Genomic DNA, 20,651 nt, shown 5'->3' with positions numbered 1-20,651 from the left:
TTCATGACAAAAAAGGGGGAACTTTAACGGTTCAGTTGCCTTGACAGTGAGAAACCAGTCAACCCAAGAAGCAACAAGGCAGTCTGCAACAGCTTAAGCTTTTTGATTTTTTTCTTTGTCGCTAAGATGGTTTAAATCTTGGCAAAGGTTGGAAAGAGTGCCTCCCCCCTCACCCCCACCTGTGTCACCGCTCCCTACTGTGGACAAACTGAAATTGTCATGTTGGAGAACAGAGAATTTAATGTAGGTGGGTACTTACCTTACTTAGTCAAATAAAATATGGAAATTGGATGAATATGTGCATATTGAGGATTGAAATCTCATTAATTACTGAGAAGAATTATTTGGTGAACACTGAATTTTTACAATAATCCATTTGTTGTGAATATTAGACCAAGGAAACATTCATTGTCAGCCATATGCACGTTTATTGTAATTCTGATTAACGATATTATTTAACTGCTTATGTTCACGTTTGAGATTGAGGAAATCTGCTCAGATGTATTTGTTGCCTGTCCCTGGAGCTGATTTGTTTCAATTTTGAATAGGAAACATTTAAAAAGAAGCCTTTCGGTTGGTCCTCTATAGTTGTAACAGATTTTGTGATGATTCATAGAAAATATTCTTGTGCCCTATCATATTACTGCCTTCTTATGTTCTCATCTCCTTGTGGTATGATTTAGCATGTTTACATTATCAAAGGAAATTTCTGTCTCTGTAGCATCAGTGTAAAGTTTATACTGGTTTTGAAAAAGGTTGTCAACTTATAATAGTTTTGGATTCCTAATGATAACATTGAGAAACTTAATGTTCAGTTTGCAAAATAAAAACTTCATTTAAAATAATGTGTTGTGAATGTTACTGAGAATGATGTATTGTTCAACAGGGTCTGAACCGAAAAAAATATATTTTCTGATGAGACCTTTTGGAAATTTTGAGGCAGCATTAACTTTGGGTCTGTTAACTCAGCTGAATTTTAGTGAAGAAAACCTTTGAACTGAAATATATGTACACCTATAGTTAAGATGGGAAATTGCAATTTGAAATTCCGTGTGTAAAGTAGTGAAATTTAGCTTTTGTGTGGTTCTGAAAGGCCTTTCCGGGTGACTTGCACTTATAATTTCTGATCATTCCTTAAGTAGTTTTGGAAATTGATTCCTTTGGATCAGAACTTAGCTGCTCTCTTGTTACCACATACATTTTGTGGAATGGTTGTCATTGGATAGGAATATCAGAAGGATCCAGTGTTGATTTAGAGTTCAGTGAAGCATAATGGAAGACATAAACAGAAGGAGATTATAGACTATTAATGGTAGCAAACATATTGGAGTCTTTACTGAAGGAGAGAATAAAAGATCTAAAAATGAGAACTATAATAATGAATAATCAGCATGAAATTCCAAAGGGAAAATCTTACTTAATTGACCTTATTGAATTTTTTGAGGATGTAACCGAGACAATACAAATGCAGTAGATGTAATTTATCTAGATTTTCAAACGACTGTCAAGATGCACCACAATAGACTAACGAATGGCATCAGGGGACAAGTGCAGAATAGTTGGTTGCTGCAGTCAAAACAGAAAACAGAGTAGGAATGAAGACTAATTATTCATAGTGCTAGAAGATTGGAAGTGCTATTCACAATTTACATTAATGGTTTAGACTTTGGAATCAAAAATATAGTTTCCAAATTTGTGCTTGACACAAAATTCGGAGGGGAGATACTAATAAACTTGCAGAATGGGCAAATAATTGGCAAATGCAGTTCAGCACATAAGCATGGAGTAGTACATTTTTAAGAATGGGGAGATCACATTGTGTAGAAGGTACAATTCTGGGTGGGGAATCCAGTGTAAAAATACACCAATCACTCTAGGCCATTAAAAAAACAAACCAAGCGCTAGATTTGATTTCTAGAGGGACATAATGCAAAAATTAGGATGTTTTGCTAAACCTTCATCAAACCTTGATTAGACAACACTGCGTACAGTTAAAAGGGACACAGAGGCAATAGAGAGCCTGCAAAACAGCTATAAGAGGCTGAAACCAGGAATGCATGGTTATACATATGAGGAAAGCATTGACAGGCCTAGGTCTTTTCTCTTGGGAAAAAATAAGGCTTTGGTGACTAATAGAGTTCTTTAAAATTATGGAAGGTTTTAAGAGTGAATACAGAAATAACGTTTCAGCTTATAGGGAAGAGCATAACGAGAGGTTATCCATATAAGAGGTCTTGTTAATTTGTGTTGCTACTTCTACTGATTTGTGAATCTGTACCTCTTTGCCCCTCCCTCAACTCCATTTGGACTTCTATCATATATTCCCTGGAAAGTATGTGGCCTCCTTATTCATATTCACCAAGAATAGCTCTGAATATATATTTTATAGCTGAAGCATAAATTGAAAGTGGCACAGTAGCGTGGGTTCGCATTGCTGCTTCACAACGTGGGCAACCCTGGTTCGATTCCTGGCTTGGGTCACTGTCTGTGTGGAGTTTGCACATGCTCCCGAGTCTGTGTGGGTTTCCTCCGGGTGCTCTCGTTTCTTCCCACAATCCAAAGATGTGCAGGTTAGGTGGATTGGCCATGCTAAATTGTGCCTTAGTATCAGGGGGACTAGCTAGGGTAAATGCATGGGGTTAAGGGGATAGGACCCGGGTGGAATTGTATTTGGTGTAGCCTCGATGGGCTGAATAGCCTCCTTCTGCACTGTATAATTCTGTGAATCTAAGAGAGTTACTGGGGATTCAGAGAAATTTCTCAACAGTGTTTACGAATTTGGAACTTGTAGCCATAAGGCATGGTCAAAGCAAATAATATTAAGAGCATTTAAGAGGAAACCTGTCTAACATATATCAGGGAAGGGAATGAATGATTACAATGGTAGATCCAGATGAGAAAAGATGGGAGGAAGCTCAAGTGGAGTATAACCACAGACAGACTAATTGGGCCAAAAAAAAGCCTGTTTCTGTGCGTTATGTCCTCTATAAAAGCTTCACATAGCCCAGAAGGAGATCTTAGGGCTGGTTTACTAAAAGCTAGGCAAAAACTTTTGTTGGAATTCTTTAAAGGAGAATGAAGAGGCAGAGAAACTTAGAGAATTTCAGATTTGGGATCTAAATTGTTGAAGGTCCAGTGGTGAGGTGAAGGATGTGGGGGATTATAGGAATGCAGAGTCCTCAATAGGGCTACAGCAGTTTACAGGGATTGGGAGGGCATGGGAAACCGTTTGGTGAGATTAATCCTGAATGACCTGCCAGGACAATGCTTTTTGGGGGGAAAAAAATTGCCAATATTTGTTTGAATTAAGGAGGGGGGATGTGACTGTGTATGTATGTCGTGAATCTGTGTGTGTGAGGAAGAGATGTATGTATCCATGTGAGAATCATCTTTCCAGCGTCATTCCTCTCATTTTAAAAATGAAAAAGGTGAGACTTAAGTCTCTTTTTAAAAAAAGAGAACTTTTACATTATTACCAGATTACTTGCTCATAAAGTGGATACTTCTTCCAGTGATTAATGTTAGGGCCATGGGAGGGTGGCTTGCTGCGTACCTCTTTTTCTTTTCAAATATATGCATAAATTATAGCTAGAAAAATCTTGGCGCCTATTTTGTGGCATTGACGTGAGAATGCTTGGGGTTCCCGATGCTTTTGAGAGGTCACTAGGAGTTTGGCAGCTCGAAATCTTTGGAAAACTCTGCTTTAAACTGTAGCTAGCCTAGGCTTGGGCTATTGTAATGTAAGTTTATATGTGGTATCCAGAAACTGAAATGATCTGAAATCCAAAATGCAATCAGTCTCCACAAGCTTTAGATAAAGGATACTTGATCGGTACATCGGACCTCTACCTTGCTGTTTTCCAACTGCCTACAAATCATGGGACTGATGCAACATATCCTGTTGCGATAGGTAATGACTTTGAGGTATGCTGTCTTAAAGGTGTGTGTCTTCATATTACAATACCCACCTTATTTTTCTAAGTAAAGGTTTACCTTTAAAAGAATCAAACTATTTATTTACCTGAAAGCAAAATAACATTGTCTGAATGTGCTTTTACATAGGACTATACATTTAAAATTCTCTGAAACATACTGGCAGGTTACTTAACTGCCCAGACTTGGTTATGGTGATCTTTGCTGAAAGCTCCTGTGTGTTTTCAGAGTGCTGGTTAGGGATGTTTGTTTGTATTGCATCTTAAACCATTTTCTCATTGCAGTCAATTATTCTATGTTTCTGATTTTGATATTGTCCTGATTTGGCATCTGTTCTTTCACACCATGCCATTTTATGTTTGTACTCGATACAATTTTGATTGTATGCATGTGCTAACAATTTCTGCTGGATTCCAAATGCCATCATTTGGGTGTTGTACTTAAACTTTCTATCCGATGTTCCCGTTAAGTAATTCAAGGGCATCTTTCAGCGTCCCCTGTTTTTCAAATAGTGGATCACGTGCTCCTGGGAGCATCAGTGATTGATGTTTAGGAAGGTTTGTCTGCACTTGTCTGCCTAAAAGCAATTCTGCAGGTGAGGTAACTCTCACTGAGTAGTGTCACATGTAGATTTTGTTTCATTTGATGGCACTTCAGTTTACAGTTCAAACCATATTGTCTGCAATTCCATTGGATCTGGGATAATGTGATTAAGTGATACATTTGACACTCCACTTTTTTTTTCCAAACCATAGCTTTATTTGTTGTGTAGCTACACTGGTACTTTATGCAGTGCTGGAGGAAGCCATTGTGGAACGCCTGGGCTTTGGGGTGGTCCCTTCATGGAATCCGTTCCTGAATCGACGATACACTACCTTCAGGTGCCTCATGCGGCCTGTACCAGTTGTGTTTCTCCTTTTGGCCTTAGCATTCCAGTTATACTTCCTCTTTCTCTTGGCAGGGTAGGCACATTTACCACAGATTGATTTCTACAGGTGAAATGCTTTCGCCCCATGTCGCCGGCAAAGAGAGTGGGTCTTGTTCTGCCTCTTACCAAATGGCGATGTTCCCTTCTCCACTTCTTGCACATCAGTTCATAAAGTTTGTTGAAATTCCTTTTCTTAAATAACCTCCTGTGCTGCCCTGAAAAGACTGAAGTTTGAACCTGATGTGTCTGCGATGGTTGCACCAGACATTGAATTTAATTGACAGATAATTGGAAACTTGAAGAATGATCTGTTACAATCAGGAAATCATCTCCATGGATGCTGCTGAAGAGGGCAGCTATGCATCTGGTCCGTGGAAATGTGGGTACCTGAGTAGTTCTTTGTGGCTGCTTGGCATGGAAGTTTGCATTCCATCAAAGCCTTTGATGTCCAGGTAGATTCCTGGCCAGTGCATGTCTTTGGTCAATCATCTGATTCAATCAATTCCCTGTGTACCTGCTGCAACTGTTAGAGGATAACAAATCACGTGAAACTGGGGTTGACAATCTGTTTTGCATAGAACCATAAAAATGTTACAGTGCAGAAAGAGACCGTTCAGCCCACAGCATCTACATCGGCCAAAAGAGAGAAAAAAGAAACTAGACGCTAATTTTAATCCCACTTTCCAGCACCTGATTCATAGCTTTGCAGGTTACAGCACTTTAGATGCAGATCCAAATGCTTGTGAGTTGAGGGTTTCCGTCCCAACCTGGTAATTGACCACTTAGCTAGGGAAATAGGTCTTTCCCATCTACCCAATCTAGGCCTCTCAAAATAGAGAAGTGACGAGATGTACAAAATTAGAAGAAAAATAAATGTGGTCTGTCCAATCTCTCTTCATAACTGCAGTTTTCAAATCCTAGCAACATTCTTATCAATGTCCTCTGCATTCTGTCCAGATCAATTATATCCTTCCTGCATGCTGTGACTGTAACTCTACACAAAATATCAGCTGCAGCTTCACCAGCATTTTATACAGTTCAATCATTACATCCCTGTTTTTGTATTCAATACGTCACTCAATAAAGGAAAGAATTCAATAATCTTCCTTGATCACTTGGTCCACCTGTCCTACCACCTTTCCTTTAAAGATGATCCCTTGAGATATTCTGAATTCATCACTATGGGGTCAAAATAGTTTTAGAACCTGTAGAATGTCCTGTAGGTCTCTGGCTATCTGCCAGTCACTGTCTTCAGGAGCCCTGAAATCACTGGGCTCATTCTGCCCCCAGTATAAAATATCTGAGGTGACTGGGCTGAGTTCTTGTAGCGATGCTTGAGTGTAATGGATCCCAGGATTGGAATATCTAAGTCATCGTATGTGGTGATTATTGCATTGCCATTTCTGTTTGTGAAGTAGAAGATTACCTGCCCTGTAATCAGTTTTGCATGTAGGGTGTGTAGAGCGGCATGGTGGCACAGTGGTTAGCACTGCTGCCTCACAGCGCCAGGGACCCGGGTTCATATCTGGTTTCGGGTCATTGTCTGTGTGGAGTTTGCATCTTTTCCCCACATCTGCGTGGGTTTCCTCCGGATGCTCCGGTTTCCTCCCACAGTCCAAAGATGTATGGGTTAGGTTGATTGGCCATGCTAAATTGATCCTAGTGTCAGGTGATTAACAGGATAAATATGTGGGGTTACGGGAATAGGGCCTGGGTAGGATTGTGGTGCAGATTTGATGAGCTGAATAGCCTCCTTCTGCATGGCAGAGATTCTATTCTATTCTATGTTGACCTTGCATCTTTGGACATATAATTTGGAAGGTGGCAAAGGCTACTCTTGGTACCAGTGTGCCAGAAGATTCTTTGATGTTTACCGTGCTGAATATGAGCTTATTCTCTGTGCCTAGTCTGGTGATCCACATTATCTGACTGTACAGTTTGACTAGACATTTCATGGATCTTGTCTTTACTCTTTTCGATGTGTGCTTCTGGCTCGTTAAAATGCTATTATTTTCTGGTGTCCGTTTGTGCCTACTCATGACATTAAGCCACTTGTTTTGGCTTTTACTTTCCGTATTGGTATTGCCAGTGTCCTTTGATGTCACATGCCTTGCATCCACCTTTAAAAGCTGGGCAATCTATTGGTGCATGTATAAGACTGCACCATCCACATTGCTTCCTATGCTTGCCTGTATTGGCTGTCATGCCAGTGGTAGACAAATTACGCTAACGTGCAGACTCTGTCTACTCATTAATGTGGCTTGATACTTGTGTTCGCTTTGTAATGGTGTTTCCATGGTGTAACCTTTAGTTGGCCTGGATGGATACTATCACAAGCTCTATTTATTCTGTAGGCTAGCTCTGTTGCTGTGAAGCCTTTTGTCTGCATCTGATAGTCAGTCATCTCTGCCTGAAAGACATTAATTCCAACTTATATATTCAGAATTTTCTGGATTTTTGATATGGCCATCAGAGACCTGATGCATTCACTCTGTGGAAACCTTTATTGCCTGTAGCAATTTTAATTCTAATGGCTTGTTTATCTGTTTCTGAAATTTTGAAGTCCAGAAAACAGCTCAACACATTGTCAGTACAAACTAACTTCAGAGAGGCTTTTTAATCAAGTATTGGCAGTTTTGTTGTCATCTTTCAGCTTTGCAGGATTTTTCATGCTATCAGGTTTTCTCATTTGGCTCTGAGTTGCAGTACCTTCAGCAGCCATTGCCTTAACTAGTTTACTGCGTGATTGCAATGGTGGCATTGTTGAATTCTGCTTTTCCTGGTTTAAGTCTAAGCTGCGTCACAAAACAAATTTCAGGCTGAAAAATGGCTGCAGGACTTGCAAAATGGATACAAACAGTGAAAAAGTATTCTTGTAGACTTCTTCTAGCAGTTTGGAACTGTTACTGGATAGGATTCCTCTTCCCAGCCAAGTATATCTGTTAATTCAGCAAGTATTTAGCTGAAGAAGTACTGAATTCTTTTTAACTAGAGTTCTTTTTAAATTGAGATCCAGCAGCCTGCTGTTTAATTTCTGTTCCACCTTAAACTTGCAGCAGGTAGACTTTACTAATTAAACTTTCCCAGATATGATGCCTGCTGGTAGGACGGTGGCGCAATCCCAGAATGCAAGTGCAGTGTGCAAAATCTTAGAATCATAGAAAATTACAGCTCAGAAACAGGCCTTTTGGCCCTTCTTGTCTGTGCCGAACCATTTTTTGCCTAGTCCTACTGACCTGCACTTGGACCATATCCCTCCACACCCCTCTCATCCATGTACCCGTCCAAGTTTTTCTTAAATGTTAAAAGTGACCCCGCATTTAACCACTTTATCCAGCAGCTCATTGCACACTCGCACCACTCTGAGTGAAGAAGCCCCCCTAATATTCCCTTTGAACTTTTCTCCTTTCACCCTTAACCCATGCCCTCTGGTTTTTTTCTCCCCTAGCCTCAGTGGAAAAAGCCTGCTTGCATTCACTCTATCTAAACCCATCAAAATCTTATACACCTCTATCAAATCTTCCCTCATTCTTCTACGCTCCAGGGAATAAAGTCCTAACCTATTGTTAGGATGGATAACCAGCCGTGGTTATCTAAGGGTGCAGAGGTGGGGGAAATTACAAAATCTAAAGTAAAGGAGAGGGTACGTGTGCAGGTAAATGTTGAGGATGTTCCACTAATAAAAGGAGTAGGGGGCATGAGAGAGGTTAGTAGCGTTTCTACAAATAAGGTCCAGATAAAGGCTAGTATAAAGACACTTTACCTGAATGTACGAAGCATGCAGAACAAAGTGAATGAGCCGATGGCGCAAATCAGCACATGGATATGATCTAGTGGCCATTATGGAAACGTGGTTGTAGGGTGACAGGGACTGGGAACTGAATGTCCAGGGGTATCAGGTGTTTAGGAAGGATAGACAGGAGGAAAACCAGGTGGGGTAGCTCTGTTAATTAAGGATAATATCAGGACGGTAGTAAGAGAAGACATAGGCTCCAAAGAGCAAAACGTGGAATTGTTGTGCGTAGAGATAAGGAATAGTAAGGGGAGAAAGACACTGGTGGGTGTGGTCTATAGGCCCCCAAAAAATATGAGGTGGGGCAGGCTATAAACAAGCAAATAATTGATGCATGCAAAAACGGAATGGTGATAATTATGGGGAATTTTAATCTGCATATTGATTGGATAACCCAAGTCGGATGCGTTGGGCTTGAGGAAGAGTTCTTTGAATGCTGTCGGGATAGGTTCCTTGAACAGTAGGTAATGGAACCTACGAGGGAGCGAGCTATCTTAGATCTGGTGCTGTGTAACGAGACAGGTAGAATTAGGGATCTTCTTGTGAGGGATCCTCTTGGGACAAGTGATCATAGCATGGTTGAATTTCTGATGCAGATGGAGGATGAGAAAGTAGGGTCCCAAACCTGTGTCCTCTGTTTGAACAGAGGGGAGTATGATAAGATGAGAGCGGAATTGGCGAATGTAGATTGGGGGCGCAGATTGGTTGGTAGGACGGCTGAGGAACAGTGGAAGATTTTTAAGGAGATCTTTTTCGGTACTCAGCAGAAATATATTCCGATGGTAAAGAAGGACTGTAGGAGAAGGGAAAACCAGCCGTGGTTATCTAAGGAAATAAAGGAGAACATTAAATTAAAAGCTGATGCGTTCAGAGCGGCTAAAAATAGTGGGCGATTAGAAGATTGGGAAAGATTTAAGAATCAACAAAGAATGACTAAGAAGGTGATAAAGAAAGGAAAGATAGAGTATGAAGCTAAACTAGCTCTAAATATAAAAAAAGACTGTAAAAGTTTTTACAAATATATAAAGAAGAGGAGACTGGCTAGAGCGAATGTTGGACCCTTGGAGGACAAGAGGGGGGTTTTAGTGGTGAGCAATGAGGAAATGGCTGATGCTTTAAATAAGTTTTTTGCCTCGGTCTTCACGGAGGAGGACACAAAGAGTTTGCCGGATATTAAAGATAGAGGGATGGTAGGAGATGAGAGCCTTAATGCGATTACTGTCACTAGAGAGGTAGGGCTTGATCGATTTAACGGGACTGAAGGTGGACAAGTCCCTGGGACCAGATGGAATGCACACCAGGGTTCTGAAAGAAAGGGCAGAGGTGATTGCGGATGCCTTAGTAATTATTTATCAAAATTTGCTGGATTCCGCGGAAGTGCCGGAAGATTGGAAAATGGCTAATGTTACGCCGCTGTTTAAAGAAGGTAGCAGACAAAAGGCAGGGAATTATAGGCTAGTTAGTTTAACATCTGCAGTTGGAAAAATGCTAAAATCCGTCATCAAAGAAGAAATAGCGAGGCACCTAGAAAAGAATGGTTTGATCAAGCAAACGCAGCACGGATTCGTTAAGGGGAAGTCATGTTTGACAAACTTATTGGATTTCTATGAGGATGTGACTGGTGTGGTAGGCAGAGGGGAACCGGTGGATGTCGTTTTTTTTCCCAAAAGGCGTTTGATAAGGTGCCTCACAAAAGGTTGCTGCAAAAAGTTAGGGTGCACGGAGTTGGGGGTAAGGTGTTAGCGTGGATAGAGGATTGGTTGTCTAATAGGAAGCAGAGAGTTGGAATCAATGGGTGCTGTTCTGGTTGGCAATTGGTGACTAGTGAAGTGCCGCAGGGATTGGTGCTGTGGCCTCAACTGTTTACTATTTAAATAGATGATCTGGAGGAGGGGGCTGAGTGTAGGGTAATGAAATTTGCCGATGACACAAAGATGAGTGGAAAAGCAAATTGCATGGAGGGTGTGGAAAGTCTGCAGAGATCTGGATAGGCTGAGTGAGTGGGTGAAGACCTGGCAGATGGAGTATAATGTTAGTAAGTGTGAGGTGATCCACTTTGGTAGAAATAATAGTAGGAGGGATTATTATTTAAAAGGCAAAAAACTGCATCATGCAATGGTGCAGAGGGACCTGGGGGTCCTTGTGCACAAATCGCAAAAACCCAGTCTGCAGGTGCAGCAGGTGATCAAGAAGGCGAATGGGATGCTGGCCTTTATAGCGAGGGGGATAGAATATTAAAGCAGGGAGGTCTTGCTGCAACTGTACAGGGTACTAGTGAGGCTGCAGCTGGAGTACTGCATGCAGTTTTGGTCACCACACTTGCGGAAGGATATGTTGACCTTGGAGCGAGTGCAGAGAAGGTTCACTAGGCTGATACCGGAGATGACAGGTTTAGCCTATGAAGAGAGACTGAATAGACTGGGTCTGTACTCGTTGGAGTTTAGAAGGCTGAGGGGGGATCTTATAGAGACATATAAGATAATGAAGGGGATAGGTAGGGTAGAGGTAAAGAGATTCTTCCTGCTTAGAAAGGATAGCAGGACTGGAGGACACAGCCTCAAGATAAGGGCGGGGGGGGGGCGCAGTTTAGATCGGAGTTGAGGAGGAACTTCTTCACTCAAAGGGTGATGAGTCTCTGGAGTTCTCTGCCCGTTGAAGTGGTGGAGGCTACCTCGCTGAATATATTGAAGTCACGGGTAGATAGGTTTCTGACAGACAAGGGAATTAAGGGTTATGGGGAGAAAGCAGGAAAGTGGAACTGATCCACTTCAGATCAGCCATGATCTTATTGAATGGCGGGGCAGGCTCGAAGGGCTAGATGACCTACTCCTGCTCCTATTTCTTATGTTCTTATGTTCTATTCAATCTTTCTCTGTAACTCAGCTTCTCAAGTCCTGGCAACATCCTCGTGAACCTTCTCTGCATCTTTCAATCTTATTTACATCCTTCCTGTAACTAGATGACCAAAACTGTACACAATACTCTAAATTCGGCCTCACCAATGCCTTATATAACCTTACCATAACACTCCCCAGCTTTTATACTCAATACTCCAATTTATAAAGGCCAGTGTACCAAAAGCACTCTTTACGACCCTATCCATCTATGACGTCACTTTTAGGGAATTCTGTACCTGTATTCCTAGATCCCTCTGTTCAACTGCATTCTTCAGAGTCCTACCATTTACCCTGTACGTTCTACTTTGGTTTGTCCTTCCAAAGTGCAATACCTTGCATTTGTCTGCATTAAATTCCATTTGCCATTTTTCAGCCCATTTTTTTTCTAGTTTGTCCAAATCCCTCTGCAAGCTTTGAAAACCTTCCTCACTGTCCACTACACCTCCAATCTTTGTATCATCAGCAAATTTTACTGATCCAATTTACCACGTAATCATCCGGATCATTGATATTAGATGATAAACAACAATGGAGCCAACACTGATCCCTGCGGCACACCACTAGTCACAGGCCTCCACTCAGAGAAGCAAATCCTTATATAGTACATACAGTGAATCATGATAGTTGTTTCACCTTTGTACGAGTTCTTTTCTGCTATGTGTAAAGGATTGAGGCTTATATATTTTGCAGTCAAATCTTCAAAAACATGCTTCCACTAATGCCACCATATTATGGATGATGTACTTCAAATCAAAAATAGTCAAAAACTTATGTTCTTTTCTTTAACATAAATGTAATAATCATACACGAGAATTGGTGAAACAATAATACAGACCTTTAATGAAATACCGATCGATTTACAAGGAAAGTCAGATTAAATTTGATCTCCAGGTTGCTGCTTGCTGACTGTGTACAAGCCATGGAACTAATGCGTCATATCCTGTCAAAGTAGGTAATGATTAACAGCAGTTTAAGATGCACCCTTCCTTAATGATGTATGTCATTATATCATCATGTCAGGAGGGTCTGCTAGTTTTATATTACAAATGAGATTCAATATTCCAGATGGCTTGCACAAGAGACCCCAAATCTGGTTCCACCGGCTTATATCTGCTCACATGCATGCAGCATTCGCAGCGTGGTTAATGAATTGATAACACAGAGTGAGTTGGTACAATAGAATTGCCATTGTGGAGATGTGGTAAGGGTGACCAAGTCTGGGACAAGTGTATTTGACATTTCAAAAGGATAGGAGAAAAAAGGTACGGTAGTGCTGTTAACAACGGTTGAGATTGAGATCAGTACATTAGCAAGGGAGGATCTTGGAACAGAACGTAAAATTACGGGCAGCAAATATTGTTGAGTATTGTTACTAGGCCATCAGAAAGTAGTAATATCAAGTGCACAGTATAAATTGGCAGAACAGAATATTAAGGAACTAACAAGAAAATGGGCTGTTTTAGATCTGGTATTACGCTAACGAGAAAGGGCTAGTTAATAATCTTCTTGTAAGGGAATGTTTAGGAAGAGTGACCATAGTTTGATAGAATTTTACATTAATTTTGAAAGAAATACACAACGAAGGTATGAACAAGTTAATGTAGTTTTCCAATCAACCGCAAATTAACTTGTCCCCTGATACCTTTGTAATTCCCTTTGTTTAAATTTAAGAGCCTAGGTTTTGGATTGAATTACATAACTTGCAAGCATAATGCAACATTGGATCATATTATGGTCACTCTTCCTAAAGACTTTTAGCCCTTTCTCATTGCACAATACCAGATCTCCTATTCAGAATAAGAGATGGGCAATTTGGGAATCGGATGGGGAGAATTTCTTCATGCAGAGGGTGGTGAATCTTTGGAGTCCTGTACCCCACAGAGTTGGAGGGGGCTTAGATATTGAGTATGTTCAAGATAACAATTGACATATTTTTAGATACTTAAGACATCAGGGGATATGGGGATAACGTGGGAAAATGATATTGAAGTAGAAGATGAGCTATGATCTAGTTGAATGGTGGAGTACACTCGAGGGATAGAATAGCCTACTCCTGCTTCTATTTCCTATGTTCTATGTTTTTTATTACAAAAATAAAGCAATTATAAAATGCTATATGCTTCTCATCCACAAAGTAAAACCGCCGAGTACATTTTCTGTAGTTCTCTACCCAAATACCAATTAAACTAAGTGATCTCTCAGTTTGTACAAGCATTTTAAATTAAGACCCAAACATTCATTTCAAGATTTCAGAGCAGTTTCACTTTGTAGCCTTACAGTAGTGTTGCAGATGAGCAGCAAGTATTGCTTCTGTAGTACTGTTTTAGTCACATGCACTCATTTTAGTAACGAAAGCCTTCTCTAGGCCCTCGCAGTACAGATGCACTTCCTATATCGTCATTCAGTACTCAATTAAATAAAAATCAAAAAAAAATCAAAAACATTTGCACACACTGGCTTGTAACTTTTTTTATGTAGCTGAAGGTAAAAGAGTAGAAGTGCTCATGCAAACACAATGCAAATAAGAATTGGGATCACAAGCCCAAGATGTCTTATTGTTTTTTTATTTACTCAGAGCAATGCTATTGACGTGCTATTAACCACATCTGGATTCCAATTTGCTACATGTGGCTCTTTTAGATTAATTTTTGCTCTTGTCCACTCTCTGTGTATGAAGTCACTTTCAGTACAACAGGTCAAGCACTTCATTTTCTATTTGCAGCAGTAATTTGTATATTTTCAACTGACTGGGTACTTTTGAGCTAGCAGTAAATGGAGATATCTGTTAGTTGGAAAGTAGGGGGAATACGTTTACTGAATATAATTTACACTTATAAATTGTTGAATACCCAACAATTTGAAAGGAGCAGACCATTGTTATATTTCTATTTTTATTTCTTTTATATGTGGGGCAGAGGCTGGAAGAAGTGATCTTTATAGGTCTGTGTCTCTAATTTGAAGTTGTTTCACAATGCAACAATTATTTAGTCATAGCTATTATATATAAATGCTATGTGAAACTTTGAAAAGGAAGAACTGATGAAGGCTTCATGAACTCTGTTATGTTTTTTATGCTTAAAGCCATGCAGTTTGGCCTAAATAGTGGCATGCACTTGTACAGTGAAGTTGAAGTAAATGCCTTTTACACCTACGAGAAGCAGGTCAGGATAGTGATGGAATGTTCCCCACTTACCTGAATGAATGCATTCAAAAAGCTCAACATCAGGGCAAAACAGCCTTAGTTTGCACCCCATCCACCACGTTAATCATTCATTCCCTCCTCCAGTAGCACACAGTAGCAGCAGTATTTACTATCTACGCGCTGCACCTTTGCAACTCTTGAAGGCTGCTTTGCCAAACCCTCAAAGTCCATGGTTTCTGCCTCCTAGAACAAGGTCAGCAGGCACATGGGAACAACATCTACAAATTCTCCTCCAGGCTGCATACCATCAGGACTCTGTTTTGTCATTGGTCCTTCAATGTCACTGGGCTAAAATCTCCCTGACCGCATTGTTGTATGTGCATCACAAGAAGGCTTGCAACCACCTTCTTGAGGGTAGAGGGTAGTTAGGGATCAGCAGTAAATGCTGACCTTGCCAGTGATACCTACATCCCATAAATAAAGAAATAATTAAACTTGCCATTTAAACAGCAATCTTTCATTTGACATATTCCTATGAATCTTAGAATATGAGCATAAGCTAACAAGAAATATCAAATCAGACAGTAAGAACTTCTAAAAGTATATGAAAAGGAAAAGAGTACCTAACATAAACTTTGATCCCTTAGTGATTGGAGAATTAATAATGAGCAACAGAGAAGTGGCAGAGCCTTTGAACAAATATTTTGTACCTGCTGTCATGGTAGAAGATATGATGTGGAGATGCTGGTGTTGGACTGGGGTAAACACAGTAAGAAGTCTCCCAACACCAGGTCAAAGTCCAACAGGTTTATTTGGTAGTAAACCCTACTAGCTTTCAGAGTTTGCCCCTTCGTCGAGTGAGTGGGAGTTCTGATCACAAACAGAGCGTATAAAGGCACACATGATTTACAGAATACTGATTAGACTGCGAGTCTTTACAGCTAATCAAGTCTTAAAGGTGCAGACAGTGTGAGTGGAGATAGCATTAAGCATAGGTTAAAGAGATGTGTATTGTCTCTAGACAGTCCAGTAAGTGAGATGTTGTAAGCTCAGGCAAGTCATGGGGATTACAGATAGTGTGCCATGAACCTAAGATCCAGGTTGAGGCCACCCTCATGTGTGCGGAACTTGGCTATCAGTTTCTGCTCAGCAACTCTGCAATGTCGTATGTCGTGAAGGCCGCCTTGGAGAACGTTTACCCGAAGATTAGAGGCTGAATGCCCGTGACCACTGAAGTGTTCACCAGCAGGAAGGGAACAGTCTTGTCCGGTGTTCAATCATCTGTTGTCGTAGCGGCTGCATGGTGTCCCCAATGTACCGTGCCTCGGAACAATCACCAGACAAGACTGTTCCCTTCCTGTTGGCGTACACTTCAGTGGTCACGGGCATTCAGCCTCTAATCTTCGGGTAAGCGTTCTCCAAGGCAGCCTTCACGACATACGACAGCGTAGAGTCACTGAGCAGAAACTGATAGCCAAGTTCCGCACACATGAGGATGGCCTCAACCGGGATCTTAGGTTCATGGCACACTATCTGTAACCCCCATGACTTGCCTGAGCTTACAACATCTCACTTACTGGACTGTCTAGAGACAATACACATCTCTTTAACCTATGCTTAATGCTATCTTCACTCACACTGTCTGCACCTTTAAGACTTGATTAGCTGTGAAGACTCACATTCTAATCAGTATTCTGTAAACTGTGTCTGCCTTTATACGGTCTGTTTGTGATCAGAACTCCCACTCATCTGACGAAGGGGCAAACTCTGAAAGCTAGTGGCATTTACTATCAAATAAACCTGTTGGACTTTAACCTGGTGTTGTGAGACTTCTTATGTGGTAAACATAAGAACATAAGAAATAGGAGCAGGAGTAGGCCATCTAGCCCTTCGAGCCTGCCCCGCCATTCAATAAGATCATGGCTGATCTGTCGTGGCTCAGTTCCACATTCCTGCCCTCTCCCCATAACCCTTAATCCCCTTGCTTATCAAAAACCCATCAACCCGCGTCTTAAAAATATTTAGCGAGGCAGCCTCCACCACCTCAACGGGCAGAGAATTCCAGAGATTCACCACCCTTTGAGTGAAGAAGTTCCTCCTCAACTCCGTTCTAAACCGCCCCCCCCCCCCCCCCCCCTTATCTTGAGGCTGTGCCCCCTAGTCCTACTGTCCTTTCTGAGCGGGAAGAGTCTCTCCACCTCTATCCTATCCATCCCATTCATCATCTTTATATGTCTCAATGAGATCTCCCCTCATTCTTCTAAACTCTAACGAGTACAAGCCTAGTTTATTCAGCCTCTCCTCATAGCTCAACCCCCTCAACTCCGGTATCAGCCTAGTAAACCTCCTCTGCACTCCCTCCAAGGCCAAAATATCCTTCCGTAAGTACGGCGACCAAAAAAAAGACTCAAAGAATAGGTGAAAGTCAAGGGATAGAAGGGAGGGGAAACTTAAAATAATCACAATCACCAGATTAAAGAGTACATTCATACAAGACAAAAAGCTTCAACATGTCTCTATATTTTGGCAATATTCAATCTCTGTACTTCCAAACTACTATATAGGTTAAAAAGTACTAAGGAAACTAATGGGACTAAAGGTTGATAAGTCCGCTGGACCTAATGGCCTGCAACTGCAGAGACAGTAGATGATTTCGTTGTAATCTTCAAAATTCCCTCAATTCTGGAAAATGGTATATGTAATGTCCCTATTCAAGAAAGGAGGGAGACAAAAAAAATGAAACCATAGGTCTGTTAGTGTTATGTCTGTCATTGAGACAATTCTGGAATCCATTTTAAGAAAACAGCAATAATACATTAATTATACGATTGAGTCCATCTGGTTTTAGGAAAGGGAAATAGAGCTCGACAAATTTATTGATGTTCTTTGAGCATGCAATGAGCAGGATAAAGAGGAACTAATAGATGTTGTATTGGATTTCCAAAAGCATTTGATTGAGTGTCATATAAAAGAGAGAGCTTATGGTGTTGGTAGTAATAGAGGACTGGCTGCCTTACAGAAACATGATAACTGGATGATTTTCTCGTTGGCAAATTGTTAACTAGTGGAATCTGACACCAGTGTTTGGCCTCAATTGTTTCCCATTTATACTAATGATTTGGATGTAGTGCATTGTTGTCTTATGTGCAGCTGATGCAAAGATAGATGAGAAAGCACATTCTGAGGAGGACAGAGAGTCTGCAAAGGGATAGATAGGTTATGTGAGTGGACAAAAGTTTGGCAGATGAAATTTAACGTGTGAAAATGTGATATCCATTTTGACAATAGAAACTCAGAACATTATTGAAATGGAAAGAGACTACAGAATGCTGTGGTACAAATGCCTGGAGTCCTTGTGCATAAATCACAAGAAGATGACATGGGAGTACAGCAAGTAATTAAGAAGGCAAATAGAATGTTGGCCTTTATTGCAATGGGGATGGAGTGTAAAAGTAGAAGTCTTAATACAACTGTACGTGGTGTTGGTGAGATCATAGAGTTTGGGTTTGGTCTAATTTTGGGAGGGATATTCAGGGAGGTTCACTAAGTTGATTCCTGTGATGAAGGGATTGTCTTGCGAGGAAAGTTTGAGCAGATTGGAGCTCAGAAGAATGAGAGGAGATTTGAGGAGGTCTGACAGAGTAGATGCTGAGAAAGGTTTCCCTTGAATGCAACGCTTAGGGCAGCATGGGACACAGTGGTCAGCATTGATGCCTCACAGTGCCAGGGGCCCAAGTTCAATTCTGACCTTGGATATCTGAATGTATAATGTGGAAAAGGACAATGAACAATCTGGTGTAAAAATACTTGTTTGCAGAAGGGCCAATTTCAATAGGTTGATAACCAATCTGTCCTGACTAAATTTGAATAGGCAGTACTGTAATTGGACGTTAGACTGCCTTGAAGGAGAGGATGGAATGGATACAATTGTAATATATTGCCAACATTGGAAAAGGTAGAATAAATGTGGCCAGATGTCAGGTTGCTAATACAACTGAGAGCCCGACTGTACAGGGCACTGGTGAGGCCGCAGCTGGACTACTGTGTGCAGTTTTGGTCACCGCACTTACGCAAGGATATTTTGGCCTTGGAGGGAGTGCAGAGGAGATTTACTAGGCTGATACTGGAGTTGAGGGGGTTGAGCTATGAGGAGAGGCTGAATAAACTAGGCTTGTACTCGTTTGAGTTTAGAAGAATGAGGGGAGATCTCATTGAGACATATAAGATGATGAATGGGATGGATAGGATAGAGGTGGAGAGACTCTTCCCGCTCAGAAAGGACAGTAGGACTAGGGGGCACAGCCTCAAGATAAAAGGGGGGGGCGGTTTAGAACGGAGTTGAGGAGGAACTTCTTCACTCAAAGGGTGGTGAATTTCTGGCATTCTCTGCCCGTTGAGGTGGTGGAGGCTGCCTCGCTAAATATTTTTAAGACGCGGGTTGATGGGTTTTTGATAAGCGAGGGGATTAAGGGTTATGGGGAGAAGGCGGGAATGTGGACCTGAGCCACGACAGATCAGCCATGATCTTATTGAATGGCGGGGCAGGCTCGAAGGGCTAGATGGCCTACTCCTGCTCCTATTTCTTATGTTCTTATGAGTGGTAGAGCGAAATGCGTAGAGGATACAAAGTCTGCAGAGGGATTATAGATATTCTGAATGAGTGGGCAAGGATCTGGCAGATAAAGTACAATGTTGATAAATGTAAGGTCATCCATTCTGGTAGGAATAACAGCAAAATGGACTATTATTTAAACATTGCAGCATGCTACTGTGCAGTGGTACCTTGTGCATGAATCGCAAAAGTTAGTTTGCATGTGCAGCAGGTAATTAAGAAGGCAAATGGAATTTCCTAGAGGGATGGAGTTTAAAAACAGAGAGGTTATATAAGGTGCTGATGAGGCCACACCTGGAGGATCATGTACAGTTTTGGTCTCCTAACTTGAGAAAGGATGTACTGCCACTGGAGGGGACGCAGACGAAATTCACTAAATTGATTCTTGAGTTAGGAGGGTTGGCTTATGAGGAGAGATTGAGTAGATTGGGGCAATACTCATTGGAATTTATTGGAATGAGGGGAGAAATCTTATAGAAACATACAAAATTATGAAAGGAATAGGTAAGATAGAAGCAGGGAGGTTGTTTTCACTGGCGGGTGAAACTAGAACTAGGGGGCATAGCCTCAAAATAAGGGGGAGCAGATTTAGGACTGAATTGAGGAGGAACATCTTCACCCAAAGGGTTGTGAACTTGTGGAATTCCCTGCCCAGTGAAGCAGTTGAGGCTACTTTGTTAAATGTTTTTAAGGCAAAGATAGATTTTTGAACAGTAGGGGAATTAAGGGTTATGGTGAACAGCTGGGTAGTTGAAGCTGAGTCCATGAAAAGATTGTCCATGATCTTGTTGAATGATAGAGCAGGCTTGACGGGCCAGATGGCCTACTGTTGCTCCTAGTTCTTATGGGGATGTGAAAAAGGAAATAACAGAGACAAAGACTATGAGAAGAGAATGGCAGCTTGTGTACAAGGAAATTCATATTTTCTGTAAGTATATGAATAGCAGAGAGATATGACCCATTAGGAACCAACAAGGGGATCTACATATGAAGATAGAGGTCATGGCTGAGGTGCTAAAAGTATGATGATGATGTCGTAATCGTAATGAATGAGGATGGACAATAAATGCTGGCCAGCCTGTGATGTCATGTCCCACGAATGAAAAAAAAATTGCGGAAGTACCGGTCTTAATCTTCCAATCCTCCTTGGATATGGGATTGGTGCCAAGGGCTAAGGAATTCCAAATGTTTTCACCATTGTTCAAAAACAAAAGCTAAGGATGATCCTAACAATCAAAGGCCAGTTAGCTTAATCCCATTGAAGGAAAAGTTTTTCAAACGTTAATTTAGGACAAAATTAGTAGTTGCTTGAGGATGTGCAGGTTAAGTGAGGAAATCCAGCGTAG

At 41.1% G+C, this 20,651-nt stretch overlaps 1 protein-coding gene and 1 pseudogene across 3 annotated transcripts in view; one reads left to right on the top strand and one right to left on the bottom strand.

Annotated features, from left to right (window-relative positions):
- LOC145353092 (POU domain, class 2, transcription factor 1-like) overlaps positions 1–20,651 on the top strand; it is a 207,664-nt gene that overhangs the window by 76,554 nt on the left and 110,459 nt on the right. The gene's annotated exons all lie outside the window — the stretch shown is intronic.
- Positions 4,713–7,265, bottom strand: LOC145353461 (large ribosomal subunit protein eL37-like; annotated as a pseudogene).

This window comes from Carcharhinus amblyrhynchos, chromosome 15 (assembly GCF_965287045.1).
Source record: "Carcharhinus amblyrhynchos chromosome 15, sCarAmb.v2.hapA, whole genome shotgun sequence".
Classification (NCBI taxonomy): Eukaryota; Metazoa; Chordata; class Chondrichthyes; order Carcharhiniformes; family Carcharhinidae; genus Carcharhinus; species Carcharhinus amblyrhynchos.
The sequence above is the reverse complement of the archived record's forward strand: the minus strand, read 5'-3'. Positions and strand labels throughout refer to the sequence as shown.